Source organism: Rhipicephalus microplus, unplaced genomic scaffold (genome assembly GCF_043290135.1).
Source record: "Rhipicephalus microplus isolate Deutch F79 unplaced genomic scaffold, USDA_Rmic scaffold_12, whole genome shotgun sequence".
Classification (NCBI taxonomy): domain Eukaryota; kingdom Metazoa; phylum Arthropoda; class Arachnida; order Ixodida; family Ixodidae; genus Rhipicephalus; species Rhipicephalus microplus.
Genome location: NW_027464585.1, coordinates 14,478,843 through 14,505,294, shown reverse-complemented (window position 1 = coordinate 14,505,294; position 26,452 = coordinate 14,478,843). Strand labels below are relative to the sequence as shown.

Below are 26,452 nucleotides of genomic sequence, written 5' to 3'. Positions count from 1 at the left end.
CTCCGTGGCGCAATTGGCTAGCGCGATGGGCTGTTAACCGAAAAATTGGAGTTTCGAGCCCTCCCGGGAGTGGTGTGTCGCTTTTCTCTTTGCGCTGATAGCTTTGAAGAAATGTTCTGACGGAGGTGAGAGTGGAGCACGACTGTCTCCGTGGCGCAATTGGCTAGCGCGATCGGCTGTTAGCCAAAAGGTTGGAGTTTCGAGCCCTCCCGGGAGTGGTGTGTTGCTTTTTCTTTGCGCTGATAGCTTTGTAGACATGTCATGACGGTGGTGAGATTGGGGCATGACTGTCTCCGTGGCGCAATCTGCTAGCACGTTCGGTTGTTAACAGAAAAACTAGAGGTTGGAGCCTTCCCGGGAGTGGTGTGTTGCTTTTTTGTTTGCGCTGATAGTTTGAAAAGATGTTGTGATGGTGGTGAGAGTAGAGCACGACTGGCTCCGTGGCGCAATTGGCTAGCGCGATCGGCTGTTAACCGAAAGGTTGGAGGTTCGAGCCCTCCCGGGAGTGGTGTGTTGCTTTTTTCTTTGCGCTGATAGCTTTGAAGATGTGTTCTGATGGTGGTGAGTGTGGAGCACGACTGTCTCCATGGCGCAATTGGCTAGCGCGATCGGCTGTTAACCGAAAGGTTGGAGGTTCGAGCCCACCCGGTGGTTTGCTTTTTTCTTTGCGCTGATAGCTTTGGAGACATGTTCTGACGGTGGTGAGAGTGGAGCAGGGTTGGCTCCGTGGCACAATTGCCTAGCGCAATCGGCTGTTAACCGAAAGGCTGGAGGTTCGAGCGCTCCCGGGGATGGTGTGTCGCTTTTTTTTCTTTGCGCTGATAGCTTTGGAGAAATGTTCTGACAGTGGTGAGAGTGGAGCACGACTGTCTCCGTGGCGATTTTCGCTAGCGCGATGGGCTGTTAACCGAAAGGTTGGAGGTTCGAGCCCACCCGGTGGTGGTGCGGCGCTTTTTTTTCTTTAGGCTGATAGCTCCGAAGAAATGTTCTGACGGTCGTGAGAGTGGAGCACGACTGTCTCCGTGGCGCAATTGGCTAGCGCGATCGGCTGTTAACCGAAAGGTTGGAGGTTCGAGCCCACCCGGTAATGGTGCGGCGCTTTCTTTTTCTTTGAGCTGATAGCTTTGATGATATGTTCTGACGGTGGTGAGAGTGGAGCACGACTGTCACCGTGGCGCAATTGGCTAGCGCGATCGGCTGTTACCCGAAAGGTTGGAGGTTCGAGCCCAACCGGTGGTGGTGCGGCGCTTTTTTTTCATTGGGCTGAGATCTTTGAAGATATGTTCTGAAGGTGGTGAGAGTGGAGCAGGACTGTCTCCGTGGCGCAATTGGCTACCGCGATCGGCTGTTAACCGAAAGGTTGGAAGTTCGTGCGCTCCCGGGGACGGTGTGTCGCTTTTTTTCTTTGCGCTGATTGCTTTGGAGAAATGTTCTCACAGTGTTGAGAGTGGAGCACGACTGTCTCCATGGCAATTTTGGATAGCGCCATGGGCTGTTAACCGAAAGGTTGGAGGTTCGAGCCCACCCGGTGGTGGTGGGGCGCTTTTTTTCCTTTGGGCTGATAGGTCTGAAGAAATGTTCTGACGGTGGTGAGAGTGGAGCACGACTGTCTCCGTTGCGCAATTGGCTGGTGCAATCGGCTGTTAACCGAAAGGTTGGAGGTTCGAGCACACCCGGTAGTGGTGCGGCGCTTTTTTTTCTTTGGGCTGAGAGCTTTGAAGATATGTTCTGATGGTGGTGAGAGTAGAGCAGGACTGTCTCCGTGGCGCAATTGGCTAGCGCGATCGGCTGTTAACCGAAAGGTTGGAGGTTCGAGCGCTCCCGGGGACGGTGTGTCGCTTTTTTTTCTTTGCGCTGATTGCTTTCGAGAAATGTTCTGACAGTGGTGAGAGTGGAGCACGACTGTCTCCATGGCAATTTTGGATAGCGCGATGGGCTGTTAACCGAAAGGTTGGAGGTTCGAGCCCACCCGGTGGTGGTGGGGCGCTTTTTTTCCTTTGGGCTGATAGGTCTGAAGAAATGTTCTGACGGTGGTGAGAGTGAAGCACGACTGTCTCCGTGGCGCAATTTGCTAGCGCAATCGGCTGTTAACCGAAAAATTGGAGGTTCGAGCCCTCCCGGGAGTGGTGTGTTGCTTTTTTCTTGGCGCCGATAGCTCTGAGGATGTGTTCTGATGGTGGTGAGAGTGAAGCACGACTGTCTCCGTGGACGCAATTGGCTAGCGCGATCGGCTGTTAACCGAAAGGTTGGAGGTTCGAGCCCTCCCGGGAGTGGTGTGTTTCTTTTTTCTTTGCGCTGATAGCTTTGAAGATGTGTTCTGATGGTGGTGAGTGTGGAGCACGACTGTCTCCGTGGCGCAATTGGCTAGCGCGATCGGCTGTTAACCGAAAGGTTGGAGGTTCGAGCCCACCGGGTGGTTTGCTTTCTTCTTTGCGCTGATAGCTTTGGAGACATGTTCTGACGATGGTGAGAGTGGAGCAGGGTTGGCTCCGTGGCGCAATTGCCTAGCGCAATCGGCTGTTAACCGAAAGGCTGGAGGTTCGAGCGCTCCCGGGGATGGTGTGTCGCTTTTTTTTCTTTGCGCTGATAGCTTTGGGGAAATGTTCTGACAGTGGTGAGAGTGGAGCATGACTGTCTCCGTGGCGATTTTCGCTAGCGCGATGGGCTGTTAACCGAAAGGTTGGAGGTTCGAGCCCACCCGGTGGTGGTGCGGCGCTTTTTTTCCTTTAGGCTGATAGCTCCGAAGAAATGTTCTGACGGTGGTGAGAGTGGAGCACGACTGTCTCCGTGGCGCCATTGGCTAGCGCGATCGGCTGTTAACCGAAAGGTTGGAGGTTCGAGCCCACCCGGTAATGGTGCGGCGCTTTCTTTTTTTTGAGCTGATAGCTTTGATGATATGTTCTGACGGTGGTGAGAGTGGAGCACGACTGTCACCGTGGCGCAATAGGCTAGCGCGATCGGCTCTTACCCGAAAGGTTGGAGGTTCGAGCCCACCCGGTGGTGGTGCGGCGCTTTTTTTTCTTTGGGCTAAGAGCTTGGAAGATATGTTCTGATGGTGGTGAGAGTGGAGCACGACTGTCTCCGTGGCGCAATTGGCTACCGCGATCGGCTGTTAACCGAAAAGTTGGAAGTTCGTGCGCTCCCGGGAACGGTGTGTCGCTTTTTTTCTTTGCGCTGATTGCTTTGGAGAAATGTTCTGACAGTGGTGAGAGTGGAGCACGACTGTCTCCATGGCAATTTTGGATAGCGCGATGGGCTGTTAACCGAAAGGTTGGAGGTTCGAGCCCACCCGGTGGTGGTGGGGCGCTTTTTTTCCTTTGGGCTGATAGGTCTGAAGAAATGTTCTGACGGTGGTGAGAGTGAAGCACGACTGTCTCCGTGGCGCAATTTGCTAGCGCGATCGGCTGTTAACCGAAAGGTTGGAGGTTCGAGCCCTCCCGGGAGTGGTGTGTTGCTTTTTTCTTGGCGCCGATAGCTTTGAGGATGTGTTCTGATGGTGGTGAGAGTGGAGTACGACTGTCTCCGTGGACGCAATCGGCTAGCGCGATCGGCTGTTAACCGAAAGGTTGGAGGTTCGAGCCCTCCCGGGAGTCGTGTGTTGCTTTTTTCTTTGCGCTGATAGCTTTGAAGATGTGTTCTGATGGTGGTGAGTGTGGAGCACGACTGTCTCCGTGGCGCAATTGGCTAGCGCGATCGGCTGTTACCCGAAAGGTTGGAGGTTCGAGCCCACCCGATGGTTTGCTTTTTTCTTTGCGCTGATAGCTTTGGAGACATGTTCTGACGGTGGTGAGAGTGGAGCAGGACTGGCTCCGTGGCGCAATTGCCTAGCGCAATCGGCTGTTAACCGAAAGGCTGGAGGTTCGAGCGCTCCCGGGGATGGTGTGTCGCTTTTTTTTTCTTTGCGCTGATAGCTTTGGAGAAATGTTCTGACAGTGGTGAGAGTGGACCACGACTGTCTCCGTGGCGATTTTCGCTAGCGCGATGTGCTGTTAACCGAAAGGTTCGAGGTTCGAGCCCACCCGGTGGTGGTGCGGCGCTTTTTTTCCTTTAGGCTGATAGCTTTGAAGAAATGTTCTGACGGAGGTGAGACTGGAGCACGACTGTCTCCGTGGCGCAATTGGCTAGCGCGATCAGCTGTTGTCCAAAAGGTTCGAGTTTCGAGCCCTCCTGGGAATGGTGTGTTGCTTTTTCTTTTGCGCTAGTAGCTTTGGAAGCATGTTCTGACGGTGGTGAGAGTGGAACACGACTGTCTCCATGGCAATTTTGGATAGCGCGATGGGCTGTTAACCGAAAGGTTGGAGGTTCGAGCCCACCCGGAGGTGGTGGGGCGCTTTTTTCCTTTGGGCTGATAGGTCTGAAGAAATGTTCTGACGGTGGTGAGAGTGAAGCACGACTGTCTCCGTTGCGCAATTAGCTGGCGCAATCGGCTGTTAACCGAAAAATTGGAGGTTTGAGCCCTCCCGGGAGTGGTGTGTTGCTTTTTTCTTTGCGCTGATAGCTTTGTAGACATGTCATGACGGTTGTGAGATTGGAGCATGACTGTCTCCGTGGCGCAATCGGCTAGCACGTTCGGTTGTTAACCGAAAAACTAGAGGTTGGAGCCCTCCCGGGAGTGGTGTGTTGCTTTTTTGTTTACGCTGATAGTTTGAAAATATGTTCTGATGGTGGTGAGAGTAGAGCACGACTGGCTCCGTGGCGCAATTGGCTAGCGCGATGGGCTGTTAACCGAAAAATTGGAGTTTCGAGCCCTCCCGGGAGTGGTTTTTCGTTTTTTTCTTTGCGCTGATAGCTTTGAAGAAATGTTCTGACGGAGGTGAGAGTGGAGCACGACTGTCTCCGTGGCGCAATTGGCTAGCGCGATCGGCTGTTAGCCAAAAGGTTGGAGGTTCGAGCCCTCCCGGGAGTGGTGTGTTGTTTTTTTCTTTGCTCTGATAGCTTTGGAGACATGTTCTGACGGTGGTGAGATTGGAGCACGACTGTCTCCGTGGCGCAATTTGCTAGCGCGATCGGCTGTTAACCGAAAGGTTGGAGGTTCGAGCCCTCCCGGGAGTGGTGTGTTGCTTTTTTCTCTGCGCCGATAGCTTTGAGGATGTGTTCTGATGGTGGTGAGAGTGGAGCACGACTGTCTCCGTGGACGCAATCAGCTAGCGCGATCGGCTGTTAACCGAAAGGTTGGAGGTTCGAGCCCTCCCGGGAGTGGTGTATTGCTTTTTTCTTTGCGCTGATAGCTTTGAAGATGTGTTCTGATGGTGGTGAGTGTGGAGCACGACTGTCTCCGTGGCGCAATTGGCTAGCGCGATCGGCTGTTACCCGAAAGGTTGGAGGTTCGAGCCCACCCGATGGTTTGCTTTTTTCTTTGCGCTGATAGCTTTGGAGACATGTTCTGACGGTGGTGACAGTGGAGCAGGACTGGCTCCGTGGCGCAATTGCCTAGCGCAATCGCCTGTTAACCGAAATGCTGGAAGTTCGAGCGCTCCCGGGGATGGTGTGTCGCTTTTTTTCTTTGCGCTGATAGCTTTGGAGAAATGCTCTGACAGTGGTGAGAGTGGAGCACGACTGTCTCCGTGGCGATTTTCGCTAGCGCGATGGGCTGTTAACCGAAAGGTTGGAGGTTCGAGCCCACCCGGTGGTGGTGCGGCGCTTTTTTTCCTTTAGGCTGATAGCTCCGAAAAAATGTTCTGACGGTGGTGAGAGTGGAGCACGACTGTCTCCGTGGCGCAATTGGCTAGCGCAATCGGCTCTTAACCGAAAGGTTGGAGGTTCGAGCCCTCCCGGGAGTGGTGTGTTGCTTTTTTCTCTGCGCCGATAGCTTTGAGGATGTGTTCTGATGGTGGTGAGAGTGGAGCACGACTGTCTCCGTGGACGCAATCAGCTAGCGCGATCGGCTGTTAACCGAAAGGTTGGAGGTTCGAGCCCTCCCGGGAGTGGTGTTTTGCTTTTTTCTTTGCGCTGATAGCTTTGAAGATGTGTTCTGATGGTGGTGAGTGTGGAGCACGACTGTCTCCGTGGCGCAATTGGCTAGCGCGATCGGCTGTTACCCGAAAGGTTGGAGGTTCGAGCCCACCCGATGGTTTGCTTTTTTCTTTGCGCTGATAGCTTTGGAGACATGTTCTGACGGTGGTGACAGTGGAGCAGGACTGGCTCCGTGGCGCAATTGCCTAGCGCAATCGCCTGTTAACCGAAATGCTGGAAGTTCGAGCGCTCCCGGGGATGGTGTGTCGCTTTTTTTCTTTGCGCTGATAGCTTTGGAGAAATGCTCTGACAGTGGTGAGAGTGGAGCACGACTGTCTCCGTGGCGATTTTCGCTAGCGCGATGGGCTGTTAACCGAAAGGTTGGAGGTTCGAGCCCACCCGGTGGTGGTGCGGCGCTTTTTCTCCTTTAGGCTGATAGCTCCGAAAAAATGTTCTGACGGTGGTGAGAGTGGAGCACGACTGTCTCCGTGGCGCAATTGGCTAGCGCAATCGGCTGTTAACCGAAAGGTTGGAGGTTCGAGCCCACCCGGTAATGGTACGGCGCTTTCTTTTTCTTTGAGCAGATAGCTTTGATGATATGTTCTGATGGTGGTGAGAGTGGAGCAGGACTGTCTCGGTCGCCCAATTGGCTAGCACGTTCGGCTGTTAACCAGAAAATTGGAGTTTCCAGCCCTCCCGGGAGTGGTGTGTCGCTTTTTTCTTTGCGCTGATAGCTTTGAAGAAATGTTCTGACGGAGGTGAGACTGGAGCACGACTGTCTCCGTGGCGCGATTGGCTAGCGCGATCAGCTGTTATCCAAAAGGTTCGAGTTTCGAGCCCTCCCGGGAATGGTGTGTTGCTTTTTCCTTTGCGCTAATAGCTTTGGAGGCATGTTCTGACGGTGGTGAGATTGGAGCACGTCTATCTCCGTGGCGCAATTTGCTAGCGCGATCGGCTGTTAACCGAAAGGTTGAAGGTTCGAGCCCTCCCGGGAGTGGTGTGTTGCTTTTTTCTTTACGCTGATAGCTTTGAAGATGTGTTCTGACAATGGTGAGAGTGGAGCACGACTGTCTCCATGGCAATTTTGGGTAGCGCGATGGGCTGTTAACCGAAAGGTTGGAGGTTCGAGCCCACCCGGTGGTGGTGTGTTGCTTTTTTCTTTTCGCTGTTAGATTTGAAGATGTGTTCTGACGGTGGTGAGAGTGGAGCACGACTGTCACCGTGGCGCAAATGGCTAGCGCGAGCGGCTGTTACCCGAAAGGTTGGAGGTTCGAGCCCACCCGGTGGTGGTGCGGCGGTTTTTTTTCTTTGGGCTTAGAGCTTTGAAGATATGTTCTGATGGTGGTGAGAGTGGAGCAGGACTGTCTCCGTGGCGCAATTGGCTAGCGCGATCGGCTGTTAACCGAAAGGTTGGAGGTTCGAGCGCTCCCGGGGACGGTGTGTCGCTTTTTTTCTTTGCGCTGATTGCTTTGGAGAAATGTTCTGACAGTGGTGAGAGTGGAGCACGACAGTCTCCATGGCAAATTTGGATAGCTCGATGGGCTGTTAACCGAAAGGTTGGAGGTTCGAGCCCACCCGGTGGTGGTGTGGCGCTTTTTTTTCTTTGCTCTGATAGCTTTGGAGACATGTTCTGACGGTGGTGAGATTGGAGCACGACTGTCTCCGTGGCGCAATTTGCTAGCGCGATCGGCTGTTAACCGAAAGGCTGGAGGTTCGAGCCCTCCAGGGAGTGGTGTGTTGTTTTTTTCTTTGCTCTGATAGCTTTGAAGATGTGTTCTGATGGTGGTGAGTGTGGAGCCTGACTGTCTCCGTGGCGCAATTGGCTAGTGCGATCGGCTGTTAACCGAAAGGTTGGAGGTTCGAGCCCCCCCGGTGGTTTCCTTTTTTCTTTGCGCTGATAGCTTTGGAGACATGTTCTGACGGTGGTGAGAGTGGAGCAGGACTGGCTCCGTGGCGCAATTGCCTAGCGCAATCGGCTGTTAACCGAAAGGCTGGAGGTTCGAGCCCTCCAGGGAGTGGTGTGTTGTTTTTTCTTTGCTCTGATAGCTTTGAAGATGTGTTCCGATGGTGGTGAGAGTGGAGCAGGACTGTCTCGGTCGCCCAATTGGCTAGCACGTTCGGCTGTTAACCGAAAATTTGGAGTTTCGAGCCCTCCCGGGAGTGGTGTGCCGCTTTTTTCTTTGCGCTGATAGCTTTGAAGAAATGTTCTGACGGAGGTGAGAGTGGAGCACGACTGTCTCCGTGGCGCAATTGGCTAGCGCGATTGGCTGTTAACCGAAACGTTGGAGGTTCGAGCCCACCCGGTGGTTGGCTTTTTTCTTTGCGCTGATAGCTTTGGAGACATGTTCTGACGGTGGTGAGAGTGGAGCAGGACTGGCTCCGTGGCGCAATTGCCTAGCGCGATCGGCTGTTATCCAAAAGGTTCGAGTTTCGAGCCCTCCCGGGAATGGTGTGTTGATTTTCCTTTGCGCTAATAGCTTTGGAGACATGTTCTGACGGTGGTGAGATTGGAGCACGTCTGTCTCCATGGCAATTTTGGATAGAGCGATGGGCTGTTAACCGAAAGGTTGGAGGTTCGAGCCCACCCGGTGGTGGTGTGTGGCTTTTTTCTTTTCGCTGATAGATTTGAAGATGTGTTCTGACGGTGGTGAGAGTGGAGCACGACTGTCACCGTGGCGCAATTGGCTAGCGCGAGCGGGTGTTACCCGAAAGTTTGGAGGTTCGAGCCCACCCGGTGGTGGTGCGGCGTTTTTTTTTCTTTGGGCTGAGAGCTTTGAAGATATGTTTTGATGGTGGTGAGAGTGGAGCAGGACTGTCTCCGTGGCGCAAATTTCTAGCGCGATCGGCTGTTAACCGAAAAACTAGAGGTTGGAGCCTTCTCGGGAGTGGTGTGTTGCTTTTTTGTTTGCGCTGATAGTTTGAAAATATGTTATGATGGTGGGGAGAGTGGAGCACGATTGGCTTCGTGGCGCAATTGGCTAGCGCGATGGGCTGTTAACCGAAAGTTTGGAGGTTCGAGCGCACGCGGTGGTGGTGTGGTGCTTTTTTCCTTTGGGCTGATGGCTCTGAAGAAATGTTCTGACGGTGGTCAGAGTGGAGCACGACTGTGTCCGTGGCGCAATTGGCTAGCGCGAATGGCTGTTAACCAAAAGGTTGGAGTTTCGAGCCCTCCCGGGAGTGGTGTGTGGCTTTTTTTCCGCTAATAGCTTTGGAGACATGTTCTGACGATGGTGAGATTGGAGCACGACTGTCTCCGTGGCGCAATTTGCTAGCGCGATCGGCTGTTAACCGAAAGGTTGGAGGTTCGAGCCCACCCGGTGGTGGTGGGGCGCTTTTTTTCCTTTGGGCTGATAGGTCTGAAGAAATGTTCTGACGGTGGTGAGAGTGAAGCACGACTGTCTTCGTTGCGCAATTGGCTGGCGCAATCGGCTGTTAACCGAAAAATTGGAGGTTTGAGCCCTCCCGGGAGTGGTTTGTTGCTTTTTTCTTTGCGCTGATAGCTTTGTAGACATGTTCTGACGGTGGTGAGATTGGAGCATGACTGTCTCCGTGGCGCAATCGGCTAGCACGTTCGGCTGTTAACCGAAAAACTAGAGGTTGGAGCCCTCCCGGGAGTGGTGTGTTGCTTTTTTGTTTGCGCTGATAGCTTTGGAGACATGTTCTGACGGTGGTGAGATTGGAGCACGAATGTCTCCGTGGCGCAATTGGCTAGCGCGATCAGCTGTTAGCCAAAAGGTTGGAGTTTCGAGCCCTCCCGGGAGTGGTGTGTTGTTTTTTTCTTTTCTCTGATAGCTTTGGAGACATGTTCTGACGGTGGTGAGAGTGGAGCACGACTGTCACCATGGCGCAATTGGCTAGCGCGATCGGCTGTTAACCGAAAAATTGGAGGTTTGAGCCCTCCCGGGAGTGGTTTGTTGCTTTTTTCTTTGCGCTGATAGCTTTCTAGACATGTTCTGACGGTGGTGAGATTGGAGCATGACTGTCTCCGTGGCGCAATCGGCTAGCACGTTCGGCTGTTAACCGAAAAACTAGAGGTTGGAGCCATCCCAGGAGTGGTGTGTTGCTTTTTTGTTTGCGCTGATAGTTTGAAAAATATGTTCTGATGGTGGTGAGAGTGGAGCACGACTGGCTCCGTGGCGCAATTGGCTAGCGCGATGGGTTGTTAACCGAATGTTTGGAGGTTCGAGCGCACGCGGTGGTGGTGCGGCGCTTTTTTCTTTTGGGCTGATAGCTCTGAAGAAATGTTCTGACGGTGGTCAGAGTGGAGCACGACTATCTCCGTGGCGCTATTTGCTAGCGCGATCGGCTGTTAACCGAAAGGTTGAAGGTTCGAGCCCTCCCGGGAGTGGTGTGTTGCTTTTTTCTTTTCGCTGATAGATTTGAAGATGTGTTCTGACGGTGTTGAGAGTGGAGCACGACTGTCACCATGGCGCAATTGGCTAGCGCGATCGGCTGTTACCCGAAAGGTTGGAGGTTCGAGCCCACCCGGTGGTGGTGCGGCGCTTTTTTTTCTTTGGGCTGAGAGCTTTGAAGATATGTTCTGACGGTGGTGAGATTGGAGCACGAATGTCTCCGTCGCGCAATTGGCTAGCACGTTCGGCTGTTAACCGAAAGGTTGGAGGTTTGAGCGCTCCCGAGGACGGTGTGTCGCTTTTTTTTCTTTGCGCTGATTGCTTTGGAGAAATGTTCTGACAGTGGTGAGAGTGGAGCACGACTGTCTTCATGGCAATTTTGGATAGCGCGATGGGCTGTTAACCGAAAGGTTGGAGGTTCGAGCCCACCCGGTGGTGGTGGGGCGCTTTTTTTCCTTTGGGCTGATAGGTCTGAAGAAATGTTCTGACGGTGGTGAGAAAGGAGCACTACTGTCTTCGTTGCGCAATTGGCTGGCGCAATCGGCCGTTAACTGAAAAATTGGAGGTTTGAGCCCTCCCGGCAGTGGTGTGTTATTTTTTTCTTTGCGCTGATAGCTTTGTAGACTTGTTCTGACGGTGGTGAGATTGAAGCATGACTGTCTCCGTGGCGCAATCGGCTAGCACGTTCGGCTGTTAACCGAAAAACTAGAAGTTGGAGCCCTCCCGGGAGTGGTGTGTTGCTTTTTTGTTTGCGCTGATAGTTTGAAAATATGTTCTGACGGTGGTGAGAGTGGAGCACGACTGGCTCCGTGGCGCAATTGGCTTGCGCGATGGGCTGTTATCCGAAAGGTTGGAGGTTCGAGCCCTCCTGGGAGTTGTGTGTTGCTTTTTCTTTGCGCTGATAGCTTTGAAGATGTGTTCTGATGGGGATGACAGTGGACCACGACTGTCTCTGTGGCGCGATTGGCTAGCACGAACGGCTGTTAACCAAAAGGTTGGAGTTTCAAGCCCTCCCGGGAGTGGTGTGTAGCTTTTTTTTTGCGCTGATAGCTTTGGAGACATGTTCTGACGATGGTGAGATTGGAGCACGACTGTCTCCGTGGCGCAATTCGCTAGCGCGATCGGCTGTTAACCGAAAGGTTGGAGGTTCGAGCCATCCCGGGGAGTGGTGTGTTCCTTTTTTCTTTGCGCTGATAGCTTTGAAGATGTGTTCCGACGGTGGTGAAAGTGGAGCACGACTGTCACCGTGGCGCAATTGGCTAGCGCGATCGGCTGTTACCCGAAAGTTTGGAGGTTCGAGCCCACCCGGTGGTGGTGCGGCGTTTTTTTTTCTTTGGGCTGAGAGCTTTGAAGATATGTTTTGATGGTGGTGAGAGTGGAGCAGGACTGTCTCCGTGGCGCAAATTTCTAGCGCGATCGGCTGTTAACCGAAAGGTTGGAGGTTCGAGCGCTCCCGGGGACGGTGTGTCGCTTTTTTTTCTTTGCGCTAATTGCTTTGGAGAAATGTTCTGACAGTGGTGAGAGTGGAGCACGACTGTCTCCATGGCAATTTTGGATAGCGCGATGGGCTGTTAACCGAAGGGTTGGAGGTTCGAGCCCACCCGGTGGTGGTGGGGCGCTTTTTTTCCTTTGGGCTGATAGGTCTGAAGAAATGTTCTGACGGTGGTGAGAGTGAAGCACGACTGTCTTCGTTGCGCAGTTGGCTGGCGCAATCGGCTGTTAACCGAAAAATTGGAGGTTTGAGCCCTCCCGGGAGTGGTTTGTTGCTTTTTTCTTTGCGCTGATAGCTTTGTAGACATGTTCTGACGGTGGTGAGATTGGAGCATGACTGTCTCCGTGGCGCAATCGGCTAGCACGTTCGGCTGTTAACCGAAAAACTAGAGGTTGGAGCCCTCCCGGGAGTGGTGTGTTGCTTTTTTGTTTGCGCTGATAGTTTGAAAATATGTTATGATGGTGGTGAGAGTGGAGCACGATTGGCTTCGTGGCGCAATTGGCTAGCGCGATGGGCTGTTAACCGAAAGTTTGGAGGTTCGAGCGCACGCGGTGGTGGTGTGGTGCTTTTTTCCTTTGGGCTGATAGCTCTGAAGAAATGTTCTGACGGTGGTCAGAGTGGAGCACGACTGTGTCTGTGGCGCAATTGGCTAGCGCGAATGGCTGTTAACCAAAAGGTTGGAGTTTCGAGCCCTCCCGGGAGTGGTGTGTGGCTTTTTTTCCGCTGATAGCTTTGGAGACATGTTCTGACGATGGTGAGATTGGAGCACGACTGTCTCCGTGGCGCAATTTGCTAGCGCGATCGGCTGTTAACCGAAAGGTTGGAGGTTCGAGCCCTCCCGGGGAGTGGTGTGTTGCTTTTTTCTTTGCGCTGATAGCTTTTAAGATGTTTTCTGATGGTGGTGAGAGTGGAGCACGATTGGCTTCGTGGCGCAATTGGCTAGCGCGATGGGCTGTTAACCGAAAGTTTGGAGGTTCGAGCGCACGCGGTGGTGGTGTGGTGCTTTTTTCCTTTGGGCTGATAGCTCTGAAGAAATGTTCTGACGGTGGTCAGAGTGGAGCACGGCTGTGTCTGTGGCGCAATTGGCTAGCGCGAATGGCTGTTAACCAAAAGGTTGGAGTTTCGAGCCCTCCCGGGAGTGGTGTGTGGCTTTTTTTCCGCTGATAGCTTTGGAGACATGTTCTGACGATGGTGAGATTGGAGCACGACTGTCTCCGTGGCGCAATTTGCTAGCGCGATCTGCTGTTAACCGAAAGGTTGGAGATTCGAGCCCACCCGGTGGTGGTGGGGCGCTTTTTTTCCTTTGGGCTGATAGGTCTGAAGAAATGTTCTGACGGTGGTGAAAGTGAAGCACGACTGTCTTCGTTGCGCAATTGGCTGGCGCAATCGGCTGTTAACCGAAAAATTGGAGGTTTGAGCCCTCCCGGGAGTGGTTTGTTGCTTTTTTCTTTGCGCTGATAGCTTTGTAGACATGTTCTGACGGTGGTGAGATTGGAGCATGACTGTCTCCGTCGCGCAATTGGCTAGCACGGTCGGCTGTTAACCGAAAAATTGGAGGTTCGAGCCCTCCCGGGAGTGGTGTGTTGCTTTTTTCTTTGCGCTGATAGCTTTGGAGAAATGTTCTGACGGTGGTGAGATTGGAGCACGACCGTCTCCGTGGCGCAATTGGCTAGCACGTGCGGCTGTTAGCCGAAAGGTTGGAGGTTCGAGCCCTCCCTGGAGTGGGGTGTTGCTTTTTTCTTTGCGCTGATATCTTTGAAGAAATGTTCTGACGGTGGTGAGATTGGAGCACGAATGTCTCCGTCGCGCAATTGGCTAGCACGTTCGGCTGTTAACCGAAAAATTGGAGGTTCGAGCCCTCCCGGGAGTGGTGTGTTGCTTTTTTCTTTGCGCTGATAGCTTTGGAGAAATGTTCTGACGGTGGTGAGAGTGGAGCACGACTGTCACCATGGCGCAATTGGCTAGCGCGATCGGCTGTTAACTGAAAGGTTGGAGGTTCGAGCGCTCCCGAGGACGGTGTGTCGCTTTTTTTCTTTGCGCTGATTGCTTTGGAGAAATGTTCTGACAGTGGTGAGAGTGGAGCACGACTGTCTCCATGGCAATTTTGGATAGCGCGATGGGCTGTTAACCGAAAGGTTGGAGGTTCGAGCCCACCCGGTGGTGGTGGGGCGCTTTTTTTCCTTCGGGCTGATAGGTCTGAAGAAATGTTCTGACGGTGGTGAGAGTGAAGCACGACTGTCTTCGTTGCGCGATTGGCTGGCGCAATCGGCTGTTAACCGAAAAATTGGAGGTTTGAGCCCTCCCGGGAGTGGTTTGTTGCTTTTTTCTTTGCGCTGATAGCTTTGTAGACATGTTCTGACGGTGGTGAGATTGGAGCATGACTGTCTCCGTGGCGCAATCGGCTAGCACGTTCGGCTGTTAACCGAAAAACTAGAGGTTGAAGCCTTCTCGGGAGTGGTGTGTTGCTTTTTTGTTTGCGCTGATAGTTTGAAAATATGTTATGATGGTGGGGAGAGTGGAGCACGATTGGCTTCGTGGCGCAATTGGCTAGCGCGATGGGCTGTTAACCGAAAGTTTGGAGGTTCGAGCGCACGCGGTGGTGGTGTGGTGCTTTTTTCCTTTGGGCTGATGGCTCTGAAGAAATGTTCTGACGGTGGTCAGAGTGGAGCACGACTGTGTCCGTGGCGCAATTGGCTAGCGCGAATGGCTGTTAACCAAAAGGTTGGAGTTTCGAGCCCTCCCGGGAGTGGTGTGTGGCTTTTTTTCCGCTAATAGCTTTGGAGACATGTTCTGACGATGGTGAGATTGGAGCACGACTGTCTCCGTGGCGCAATTTGCTAGCGCGATCGGCTGTTAACCGAAAGGTTGGAGGTTCGAGCCCACCCGGTGGTGGTGGGGCGCTTTTTTTCCTTTGGGCTGATAGGTCTGAAGAAATGTTCTGACGGTGGTGAGAGTGAAGCACGACTGTCTTCGTTGCGCAATTGGCTGGCGCAATCGGCTGTTAACCGAAAAATTGGAGGTTTGAGCCCTCCCGGGAGTGGTTTGTTGCTTTTTTCTTTGCGCTGATAGCTTTGTAGACATGTTCTGACGGTGGTGAGATTGGAGCATGACTGTCTCCGTGGCGCAATCGGCTAGCACGTTCGGCTGTTAACCGAAAAACTAGAGGTTGGAGCCCTCCCGGGAGTGGTGTGTTGCTTTTTTGTTTGCGCTGATAGCTTTGGAGACATGTTCTGACGGTGGTGAGATTGGAGCACGAATGTCTCCGTGGCGCAATTGGCTAGCGCGATCAGCTGTTAGCCAAAAGGTTGGAGTTTCGAGCCCTCCCGGGAGTGGTGTGTTGTTTTTTTCTTTTCTCTGATAGCTTTGGAGACATGTTCTGACGGTGGTGAGAGTGGAGCACGACTGTCACCATGGCGCAATTGGCTAGCGCGATCGGCTGTTACCCGAAAGGTTGGAGGTTCGAGCCCACCCGGTGGTGGTGCGGCGCTTTTTTTCTTTGGGCTGAGAGCTTTGAAGATATGTTCTGATGGTGGTGAGAGTGGAGCAGGACTGTCTCCGTGGCACAATTGGCTAGCGCGATCGGCTGTTAACCGAAAGGTTGGAGGTTCGAGCGCTCCCGAGGACGGTGTGTCGCTTTTTTTTCTTTGCGCTGATTGCTTTGGAGAAATGTTCTGACAGTGGTGAGAGTGGAGCACGACTGTCTTCATGGCAATTTTGGATAGCGCGATGGGCTGTTAACCGAAAGGTTGGAGGTTCGAGCCCACCCGGTGGTGGTGGGGCGCTTTTTTTCGTTTGGGCTGATAGGTCTGAAGAAATGTTCTGACGGTGGTGAGAAAGGAGCACGACTGTCTTCGTTGCGCAATTGGCTGGCGCAATCGGCCGTTAACTGAAAAATTGGAGGTTTGAGCCCTCCCGGCAGTGGTGTGTTATTTTTTTCTTTGCGCTGATAGCTTTGTAGACTTGTTCTGACGGTGGTGAGATTGAAGCATGACTGTCTCCGTGGCGCAATCGGCTAGCACGTTCGGCTGTTAACCGAAAAACTAGAAGTTGGAGCCCTCCCGGGAGTGGTGTGTTGCTTTTTTGTTTGCGCTGATAGTTTGAAAATATGTTCTGACGGTGGTGAGAGTGGAGCACGACTGGCTCCGTGGCGCAATTGGCTTGCGCGATGGGCTGTTAGCCGAAAGTTGGGAGGTTCGAGCCCACGCGGTGGTGGTGCGGCGCTTTTTTCCTTTGGGCTGATAGCTCTGAAGAAATGTTCTGACGGTGGTCAGAGTGGAGCACGACTGTGTCCGTGGCGCAATTGGCTAGCGCGAGCGGCTGTTATCCGAAAGGTTGGAGGTTCGAGCCCTCCTGGGAGTTGTGTGTTGCTTTTTCTTTGCGCTGATAGCTTTGAAGATGTGTTCTGATGGGGATGACAGTGGACCACGACTGTCTCTGTGGCGCGATTGGCTAGCACGAACGGCTGTTAACCAAAAGGTTGGAGTTTCGAGCCCTCCCGGGAGTGGTGTGTAGCTTTTTTTTGCGCTGATAGCTTTGGAGACATGTTCTCACGATGGTGAGATTGGAGCACGACTGTCTCCGTGGCGCAATTTGCTAGCGCGATCGGCTGTTAACCGAAAGGTTGGAGGTTCGAGCCATCCCGGGGAGTGGTGTGTTTCTTTTTTCTTTGCGCTGATAGCTTTGAAGATGTGTTCTGACGGTGGTGAGAGTGGAGCACGACTGTCACCGTGGCGCAATTGGCTAGCGCGATCGGCTGTTACCCGAAAGTTTGGAGGTTCGAGCCCACCCGGTGGTGGTGCGGCGCTTTTTTTCTTTGGGCTGAGAGCTTTGAAGATATGTTTTGATGGTGGTGAGAGTGGAGCAGGACTGTCTCCGTGGCGCAAATTTCTAGCGCGATCGGCTGTTAACCGAAAGGTTGGAGGTTCGAGCGCTCCCGGGGACGGTGTGTCGCTTTTTTTTCTTTGCGCTGATTGCTTTGGAGAAATGTTCTGACAGTGGTGAGAGTGGAGCACGACTGTCTCCATGGCAATTTTGGATAGTGCGATGGGCTGTTAACCGAAAGGTTGGAGGTTCGAGCCCACCCGGTGGTGGTGGGGCGCTTTTTTTCCTTTGGGCTGATAGGTCTGAAGAAATGTTCTGACGGTGGTGAGAGTGAAGCACGACTGTCTTCGTTGCGCAATTGACTGGCGCAATCGGCTGTTAACCGAAAAATTGGAGGTTTGAGCCCTCTCGGGAGTGGTTTGTTGCTTTTTTCTTTGCGCTGATAGCTTTGTAGACATGTTCTGACGGTGGTGAGATTGGAGCATGACTGTCTCCGTGGCGCAATCGGCTAGCACGTTCGGCTGTTAACCGAAAAACTAGAGGTTGGAGCCCTCCCGGGAGTGGTGTGTTGCTTTTTTGTTTGCGCTGATAGTTTGAAAATATGTTATGATGGTGGTGAGAGTGGAGCACGATTGGCTTCGTGGCGCAATTGGCTAGCGCGATGGGCTGTTAACCGAAAGTTTAGAGGTTCGAGCGCACGCGGTGGTGGTGTGGTGCTTTTTTCCTTTGGGCTGATAGCTCTGAAGAAATGTTCTGACGGTGGTCAGAGTGGAGCACGACTGTGTCCGTGGCGCAATTGGCTAGCGCGAAAAGCTGTTAACCAAAAGGTTGGAGTTTCGAGCCCTCCCGGGAGTGGTGTGTGGCTTTTTTTCCGCTGATAGCTTTGGAGACATGTTCTGACGATGGTGAGATTAGAGCACGACTGTCTCCGTGGCGCAATTTGCTAGCGCGATCGGCTGTTAACCGAAAGGTTGGAGGTTCGAGCCCTCCCGGGGAGTGGTGTGTTGCTTTTTTCTTTGCGCTGATAGCTTTTAAGATGTATTCTGATGGTGGTGCGAGTGGAGCACGACTGTCTTCGTGGCGCAATCAGCTAGCGGGATCGGCTGTTAACCGAAAGGTTGGAGGTTCGAGCCCACCCGGTGGTGGTGCGGCGCTTTTTTTCTTTGGGCTGATAGCTCTGATGATATGTACTGATGGTGGTGAGAGTGGAGCAGGACTGTCTCCGTTGCGCATTTGGCTGGCGCAATCGGCTGTTAACCAAAAGGTTGGAGTTTGGAGCCCTCCCGGGAGTTGTGTGTTGCTTTTTTCTTTGCGCTGATAGCTTTGGAGACAAGTTCTGACGGTGGTGAGATTGCAGCACGAATGTCTCCGTCGCGCAATTGGCTAGCACGTTCGGCTGTTAACCGAAAGGTTGGAGGTTCGAGCGCTCCCGAGGACGGTGTGTCGCTTTTTTTTCTTTGCACTGATTGCTTTGGAGAAATGTTCTGACAGTGGTGAGAGTGGAGCACGACTGTCTTCATGGCTATTTTGGATAGCGCGATGGGCTGTTAACCGAAAGGTTGGAGGTTCGAGCCCACCCGGTGGTGGTGGGGCGCTTTTTTTCCTTTGGGCTGATAGGTCTGAAGAAATGTTCTGACGGTGGTGAGAAAGGAGCACGACTGTCTTCGTTGCGCAATTGGCTGGCGCAATCGGCCGTTAACTGAAAAATTGGAGGTTTGAGCCCTCCCGGCAGTGGTGTGTTATTTTTTTCTTTGCGCTGATAGCTTTGTAGACTTGTTCTGACGGTGGTGAGATTGAAGCATGACTGTCTCCGTGGCGCAATCGGCTAGCACGTTCGGCTGTTAACCGAAAAACTAGAAGTTGGAGCCCTCCCGAGAGTGGTGTGTTGCTTTTTTGTTTGCGCTGATAGCTTTGGAGACATGTTCTGACGATGGTGAGATTGGAGCACGACTGTCTCCGTGGCGCAATTTGCTAGCGCGATTGGCCGTTAACCGAAAGGTTGGAGGTTCGAGCGCACGCGGTGGTGGTGTGGTGCTTTTTTCCTTTGGGCTGATAGCTCTGAAAAAATGTTCTGACGGTGGTCAGAGTGGAGCACGACTGTGTCCGTGGCGCAATTGGCTAGCGCGAATGGCTGTTAACCAAAAGGTTGGAGTTTCGAGCCCTCCCGGGAGTGGTGTGTGGCTTTTTTTCCGCTGATAGCTTTGGAGACATGTTCTGACGATGGTGAGATTGGAGCACGACTGTCTCCGTGGCGCAATTTGCTAGCGCGATCGGCTGTTAACCGAAAGGTTGGAGGTTCGAGCCCACCCGGTGGTGGTGGGGGCTTTTTTTCCTTTGGGCTGATAGGTCTGAAGAAATGTTCTGACGGTGGTGAGAGTGAAGCACGACTGTCTTCGTTGCGCAATTGGCTGGCGCAATCGGCTGTTAACCGAAAAATTCGAGGTTTGAGCCCTCCCGGGAGTGGTTTGTTGCTTTTTTCTTTGCGCTGATAGCTTTGTAGACATGTTCTGACGGTGGTGAGATTGGAGCATGACTGTCTCCGTGGCGCAATCGGCTAGCACGTTCGGCTGTTAACCGAAAAACTAGAGGTTGGAGCCCTCCCGGGAGTGGTGTGTTGCTTTTTTGTTTGCGCTGATAGCTTTGGAGACATGTTCTGACGGTGGTGAGATTGGAGCACGAATGTCTCCGTCGCGCAATTGGCTAGCACGTTCGGCTGTTAACCGAAAAATTGGAGGTTCGAGCCCTTCCGGGAGTGGTGTGTTGCTTTTTTCTTTGCGCTGATAGCTTTGGAGAAATGTTCTGACGGTGGTGAGATTGGAGCACGACCGTCTCCGTGGCGCAATTGGCTAGCACGTGCGGCTGTTAGCCGAAAGGTTGGAGGTTCGAGCCCTCCCTGGAGTGGGGTGTTGCTTTTTTCTTTGCGCTGATAGCTTTGAAGAAATGTTCTGACGGTGGTGAGAGTGGAGTACGACTGTCTCCGTGGCGCAATTGGCTAGCGCGATCAGCTGTTAGCCAAAAGGTTGGAGTTTCGAGCCCTCCCGGGAGTGGTGTGTTGTTTTTTTCTTTTCTCTGATAGCTTTGGAGACATGTTCTGACGGTGGTGAGAGTGGAGCACGACTGTCACCATGGCGCAATTGGCTAGCGCGATCGGCTGTTACCCGAAAGGTTGGAGGTTCGAGCCCACCCGGTGGTGGTGCGGCGCTTTTTTTTCTTTGGGCTGAGAGCTTTGAAGATATGTTCTGATGGTGGTGAGAGTGGAGCAGGACTGTCTCCGTGGCACAATTGGCTAGCGCGATCGGCTGTTAACCGAAAGGTTGGAGGTTCGAGCGCTCCCGAGGACGGTGTGTCGCTTTTTTTTCTTTGCGCTGATTGCTTTGGAGAAATGTTCTGACAGTGGTGAGAGTGGAGCACGACTGTCTTCATGGCAATTTTGGATAGCGCGATGGGCTGTTAACCGAAAGGTTGGAGGTTCGAGCCCACCCGGTGGTGGTGGGGCGCTATTTTTCCTTTGGGCTGATAGGTCTGAAGAAATGTTCTGACGGTGGTGAGAAAGGAGCACGACTGTCTTCGTTGCGCAATTGGCTGGCGCAATCGGCCGTTAACTGAAAAATTGGAGGTTTGAGCCCTCCCGGCAGTGGTGTGTTATTTTTTTCTTTGCGCTGATAGCTTTGTAGACTTGTTCTGACGGTGGTGAGATTGAAGCATGACTGTCTCCGTGGCGCAATCGGCTAGCACGTTCGGCTGTTAACCGAAAAACTAGAAGTTGGAGCCCTCCCGGGAGTGGTGTGTTGCTTTTTTGTTTGCGCTGATAGTTTGAAAATATGTTCTGACGGTGGTGAGAGTGGAGCACGACTGGCTCCGTGGCACAATTGGCTTGCGCGATGGGCTGTTAGCCGAAAGCTGGGAGGTTCGAGCCCACGCGGTGGTGGTACGGCGCTTTTTTCCTTTGGGCTGATAGCTCTGAAGAAATGTTCTGACGGTGGTCAGAGTGGAGCACGACTGTGTCCGTGGCGCAATTGGCTAGCGCGAGCGGCTGTTATCCGAAAGGTTGGAGGTTCGAGCCCTCCTGGGAGTTGTGTGTTGCTTTTTCTTTGCGCTGATAGCTTTGAAGATGTGTTCTGATGGGGAAGACAGTGGACCACGACTGTCTCTGTGGCGCGATTGGCTAGCACGAACGGCTGTTAACCAAAAGGTTGGAGTTTCGAGCCCTCCCGGGAGTGGTGTGTAGCTTTTTTTTGCGCTGATAGCTTCGGAGACCTGTTCTGACGATGGTGAGATTGGATGGTGAGGTATGTTCTGATGGTGGTGAGAGTGGAGCAGGACTGTCTCCGTAGCGCAATTGGCTAGCGCGATCAGCTGTAAACCGAAAGGTTGGAGGTTCGAGCGCTACCGGGAATGGTGTGTTGCTTTTTTCTTTGCGCTGATAGCTTTGGAGACATGTTCTGATGGTGGTGAGATTGGAGCATGACTATCTCCGCGGCGCAATTTGATAGCGTGATCGGCTGTTAACCGAAAGATTGAAGGTTCGAGCCCTCCCGGGAGTGGTGTGTTGCTTTTTTCTTTGCGCTGATAACTTTGAAGTTGTGTTCTGTTGGTGGTGAGAGTGGAGCACGACTGTCACCGTGGCGCAATTGGCTAGCGCGATCGGCTGTTAACCGAAAGGTTGGAGGTTCGAGCCCACCCGGTGGTGGTGCGGCGCTTTTTTTTCTTTGGGCTGAGAGCTTTGAAGATATGTTCTGATGGTGGTGAGAGTGGAGCAGGACTGTCTCCGTGGCGCAATTGGCTAGCGCGATCGGCTGTTAACCGTAAGGTTGGAGGTTCGAGCGCTCCCGAGGACGGTGTGTCGCTTTTTTTTCTTTGCGCTGATTGCTTTGGAGAAATGTTCTGACAGTGGTGAGAGTGGAGCACGACTGTCTTCATGGCAATTTTGGATAGCGCGATGGGCTGTTAACCGAAAGGTTGGAGGTTCGAGCCCACCCGGTGGTGGTGGGGCGCTTTTTTTCCTTTGGGCTGATAGGTCTGAAGAAATGTTCTGACGGTGGTGAGAAAGGAGCACGACTGTCTTCGTTGCGCAATTGGCTGGCGCAATCGGCCGTTAACTGAAAAATTGGAGGTTTGAGCCCTCCCGGCAGTGGTGTGTTATTTTTTTCTTTGCGCTGATAGCTTTGTAGACTTGTTCTGACGGTGGTGAGATTGAAGCATGACTGTCTCCGTGGCGCAATCGGCTAGCACGCTCGGCTGTTAACCGAAAAACTAGAAGTTGGAGCCCTCCCGGGGAGTGGTGTGTTGCTTTTTTCTTTGCGCTGATAGCTTTGAAGATGTTTTCTGATGGTGGTGCGAGTGGAGCACGACTGTCTCCGTGGCGCAATTGGCTAGCGCGATCGGCTGTTAACCGAAAGGTTGGAGGTTCGAGCCCACCCGGTGGTGGTGCGGCGCTTTTTTTCTTTGGGCTGATAGCTTTGATGATATGTTCTGATGGGGGTGAGAGTTGAGCACGACTGTCTCAGTGGCGCAATTGGCTAGCGCGATGGGCTGTTAACCGAAAGTTTGGAGGTTCGAGCCCACCAGGTGGTGGTGCGGCGCTTTTTTTTCTTTGCACTGATACTTTTGGAGACATGTTCTGACGATGGTGAGATTGGAGCACGACTGTTTCCGTGGCGTAATTTGCTAGCGCGATCGGTTGCTAACCGAAAGTTTGGAGGTTCGAGCCCTCCCGGGAGTGGTGTGTTGCTTTTTTCTTTGCGCCGATAGCTTTGAGGATGTGTTCTGATGGTGGTGAGAGTGGAGCACGACTGTCCTTGTGGCGCACTTGGCTCGCGCGATCGGCTGGTAACTGAAAGAATGGAGGTTCGAGCCCACCCAGTGGTGGTGCGGCGCTTTTTTTTCTTTGGGCTGTTAGCTTTGAAGATATGTTCTGATGGTGGTGAGAGTGGAGCAGGACTGTCTCCGTGGCGCAATTGGCTAGCGCGATCAGCTGTTAACCGAAAGGTTGGAGGTTCGAGCGCTACCGGGAATGGTGTGTTGCTTTTTTCTTTGCGCTGATAGCTTTGGAGACATGTTCTGATGGTGGTGAGATTGGAGCATGACTATCTCCGCGGCGCAATTTGATAGCGTGATCGGCTGTTAACCGAAAGATTGAAGGTTCGAGCCCTCCCGGGAGTGGTGTGTTGCTTTTTTCTTTGCGCTGATAACTTTGAAGTTGTGTTCTGTTGGTGGTGAGAGTGGAGCACGACTGTCACCGTGGCGCAATTGGCTAGCGCGATCGGCTGTTAACCGAAAGGTTGGAGGTTCGAGCCCACCCGGTGGTAGTGCGGCGCTTTTTTTTTCTTTGGGCTGAGAGCTTTGAAGATATGTTCTGATGGTGGTGAGAGTGGAGCAGGACTGTCTCCGTGGCGCAATTGGCTAGCGCGATCGGCTGTTAACCGTAAGGTTGGAGGTTCGAGCGCTCCCGGGGACGGTGTGTCGCTTTTTTTTCTTTGTGCTGATTGCTTTGGAGAAATGTTCTGACAGTGGTGAGAGTGGAGCACGACTGTCTCCATGGCAATTTTGGATAGCGCAATGGGCTGTTAACCGAAAGGTTGGAGGTTCGGGCCCACCCGGTGGTGGTGTGTTATTTTTTTCTTTGCGCTGATAGCTTTGTAGACTTGTTCTGACGGTGGTGAGATTGAAGCATGACTGTCTCCGTGGCGCAATCGGCTAGCACGTTCGGCTGTTAACCGAAAAACTAGAAGTTGGAGCCCTCCCGGGAGTGGTGTGTTGCTTTTTTGTTTGCGCTGATAGTTTGAAAATATGTTCTGACGGTGGTGAGAGTGGAGCACGACTGGCTCCATGGCGCAATTGGCTTGGGCGATGGGCTGTTAGCCGAAAGCTGGGAGGTTCGAGCCCACGCGGTGGTGGTGCGGCGCTTTTTTCCTTTGGGCTGATAGCTCTGAAGAAATGTTCTGACGGTGGTCAGAGTGGAGCACGACTGTGTCCGTGGCGGAATTGGCTAGCGCGAGCGGCTGTTATCCGAAAGGTTGGAGGTTCGAGCCCTCCTGGGAGTTGTGTGTTGCTTTTTCTTTGCGCTGATAGCTTTGAAGATGTGTTCTGATGGGGAAGACAGTGGACCACGACTGTCTCTGTGGCGCGATTGGCTAGCACGAACGGCTGTTAACCAAAAGGTTGGAGTTTCGAGCCCTCCCGGGAGTGGTGTGTAGCTTTTTTTTGCGCTGATAGCTTCGGAGACCTGTTCTGACGATGGTGAGATTGGATGGTGAGGTATGTTCTGATGGTGGTGAGAGTGGAGCAGGACTGTCTCCGTAGCGCAATTGGCTAGCGCGATCAGCTGTTAACCGAAAGGTTGGAGGTTCGAGCGCTACCGGGAATGGTGTGTTGCTTTTTTCTTTGCGCTGATAGCTTTGGAGACATGTTCTGATGGTGGTGAGATTGGAGCATGACTATCTCCGCGGCGCAATTTGATAGCGTGATCGGCTGTTAACCGAAAGATTGAAGGTTCGAGCCCTCCCGGGAGTGGTGTGTTGCTTTTTTCTTTGCGCTGATAACTTTGAAGTTGTGTTCTGTTGGTGGTGAGAGTGGAGCACGACTGTCACCGTGGCGCAATTGGCTAGCGCGATCGGCTGTTAACCGAAAGGTTGGAGGTTCGAGCCCACCCGGTGGTGGTGCGGCGCTTTTTTTTCTTTGGGCTGAGAGCTTTGAAGATATGTTCTGATGGTGGTGAGAGTGGAGCAGGACTGTCTCCGTGGCGCAATTGGCTAGCGCGATCGGCTGTTAACCGTAAGGTTGGAGGTTCGAGCGCTCCCGAGGACGGTGTGTCGCTTTTTTTTCTTTGCGCTGATTGCTTTGGAGAAATGTTCTGACAGTGGTGAGAGTGGAGCACGACTGTCTTCATGGCAATTTTGGATAGCGCGATGGGCTGTTAACCGAAAGGTTGGAGGTTCGAGCCCACCCGGTGGTGGTGGGGCGCTTTTTTTCCTTTGGGCTGATAGGTCTGAAGAAATGTTCTGACGGTGGTGAGAAAGGAGCACGACTGTCTTCGTTGCGCAATTGGCTGGCGCAATCGGCCGTTAACTGAAAAATTGGAGGTTTGAGCCCTCCCGGCAGTGGTGTGTTATTTTTTTCTTTGCGCTGATAGCTTTGTAGACTTGTTCTGACGGTGGTGAGATTGAAGCATGACTGTCTCCGTGGCGCAATCGGCTAGCACGCTCGGCTGTTAACCGAAAAACTAGAAGTTGGAGCCCTCCCGGGGAGTGGTGTGTTGCTTTTTTCTTTGCGCTGATAGCTTTGAAGATGTTTTCTGATGGTGGTGCGAGTGGAGCACGACTGTCTCCGTGGCGCAATTGGCTAGCGCGATCGGCTGTTAACCGAAAGGTTGGAGGTTCGAGCCCACCCGGAGGTGGTGCGGCGCTTTTTTTCTTTGGGCTGATAGCTTTGATGATATGTTCTGATGGGGGTGAGAGTTGAGCACGACTGTCTCAGTGGCGCAATTGGCTAGCGCGATGGGCTGTTAACCGAAAGTTTGGAGGTTCGAGCCCACCAGGTGGTGGTGCGGCGCTTTTTTTTCTTTGCACTGATACTTTTGGAGACATGTTCTGACGATGGTGAGATTGGAGCACGACTGTTTCCGTGGCGTAATTTGCTAGCGCGATCGGTTGCTAACCGAAAGTTTGGAGGTTCGAGCCCTCCCGGGAGTGGTGTGTTGCTTTTTTCTTTGCGCCGATAGCTTTGAGGATGTGTTCTGATGGTGGTGAGAGTGGAGCACGACTGTCCTTGTGGCGCAATTGGCTCGCGCGAATGGCTGGTAACTGAAAGAATGGAGGTTCGAGCCCACCCAGTGGTGGTGCGGCGCTTTTTTTTCTTTGGGCTGTTAGCTTTGAAGATATGTTCTGATGGTGGTGAGAGTGGAGCAGGACTGTCTCCGTGGCGCCATTGGCTAGCGCGATCAGCTGTTAACCGAAAGGTTGGAGGTTCGAGCGCTACCGGGAATGGTGTGTTGCTTTTTTCTTTGCGCTGATAGCTTTGGAGACATGTTCTGATGGTGGTGAGATTGGAGCATGACTATCTCCGCGGCGCAATTTGATAGCGTGATCGGCTGTTAACCGAAAGATTGAAGGTTCGAGCCCTCCCGGGAGTGGTGTGTTGCTTTTTTCTTTGCGCTGATAACTTTGAAGTTGTGTTCTGTTGGTGGTGAGAGTGGAGCACGACTGTCACCGTGGCGCAATTGGCTAGCGCGATCGGCTGTTAACCGAAAGGTTGGAGGTTCGAGCCCACCCGGTGGTGGTGCGGCGCTTTTTTTTTCTTTGGGCTGAGAGCTTTGAAGATATGTTCTGATGGTGGTGAGAGTGGAGCAGGACTGTCTCCGTGGCGCAATTGGCTAGCGCGATCGGCTGTTAACCGTAAGGTTGGAGGTTCGAGCGCTCCCGGGGACGGTGTGTCGCTTTTTTTTCTTTGTGCTGATTGCTTTGGAGAAATGTTCTGACAGTGGTGAGAGTGGAGCACGACTGTCTCCATGGCAATTTTGGATAGCGCAATGGGCTGTTAACCGAAAGGTTGGAGGTTCGGGCCCACCCGGTGGTGGTGTGTTATTTTTTTCTTTGCGCTGATAGCTTTGTAGACTTGTTCTGACGGTGGTGAGATTGAAGCATGACTGTCTCCGTGGCGCAATCGGCTAGCACGTTCGGCTGTTAACCGAAAAACTAGAAGTTGGAGCCCTCCCGGGAGTGGTGTGTTGCTTTTTTGTTTGCGCTGATAGTTTGAAAATATGTTCTGACGGTGGTGAGAGTGGAGCACGACTGGCTCCGTGGCGCAATTGGCTTGCGCGATGGGCTGTTAGCCGAAA

The 26,452-nt window shown here is 52.9% G+C and overlaps 2 non-coding genes across 2 annotated transcripts; both read left to right on the top strand.

Moving 5' to 3' along the window:
- The first annotated feature begins 1,756 nt into the window (after positions 1-1,756).
- TRNAN-GUU (transfer RNA asparagine (anticodon GUU)) lies at positions 1,757-1,830 on the top strand. The gene has a single exon. It is a non-coding gene; the product is annotated as a tRNA-Asn (tRNA).
- A 5,485-nt stretch (positions 1,831-7,315) lies between these two features.
- On the top strand, positions 7,316-7,389 carry TRNAN-GUU (transfer RNA asparagine (anticodon GUU)). Its single transcript has one exon. It is a non-coding gene; the product is annotated as a tRNA-Asn (tRNA).
- Positions 7,390-26,452: the final 19,063 nt, after the last annotated feature.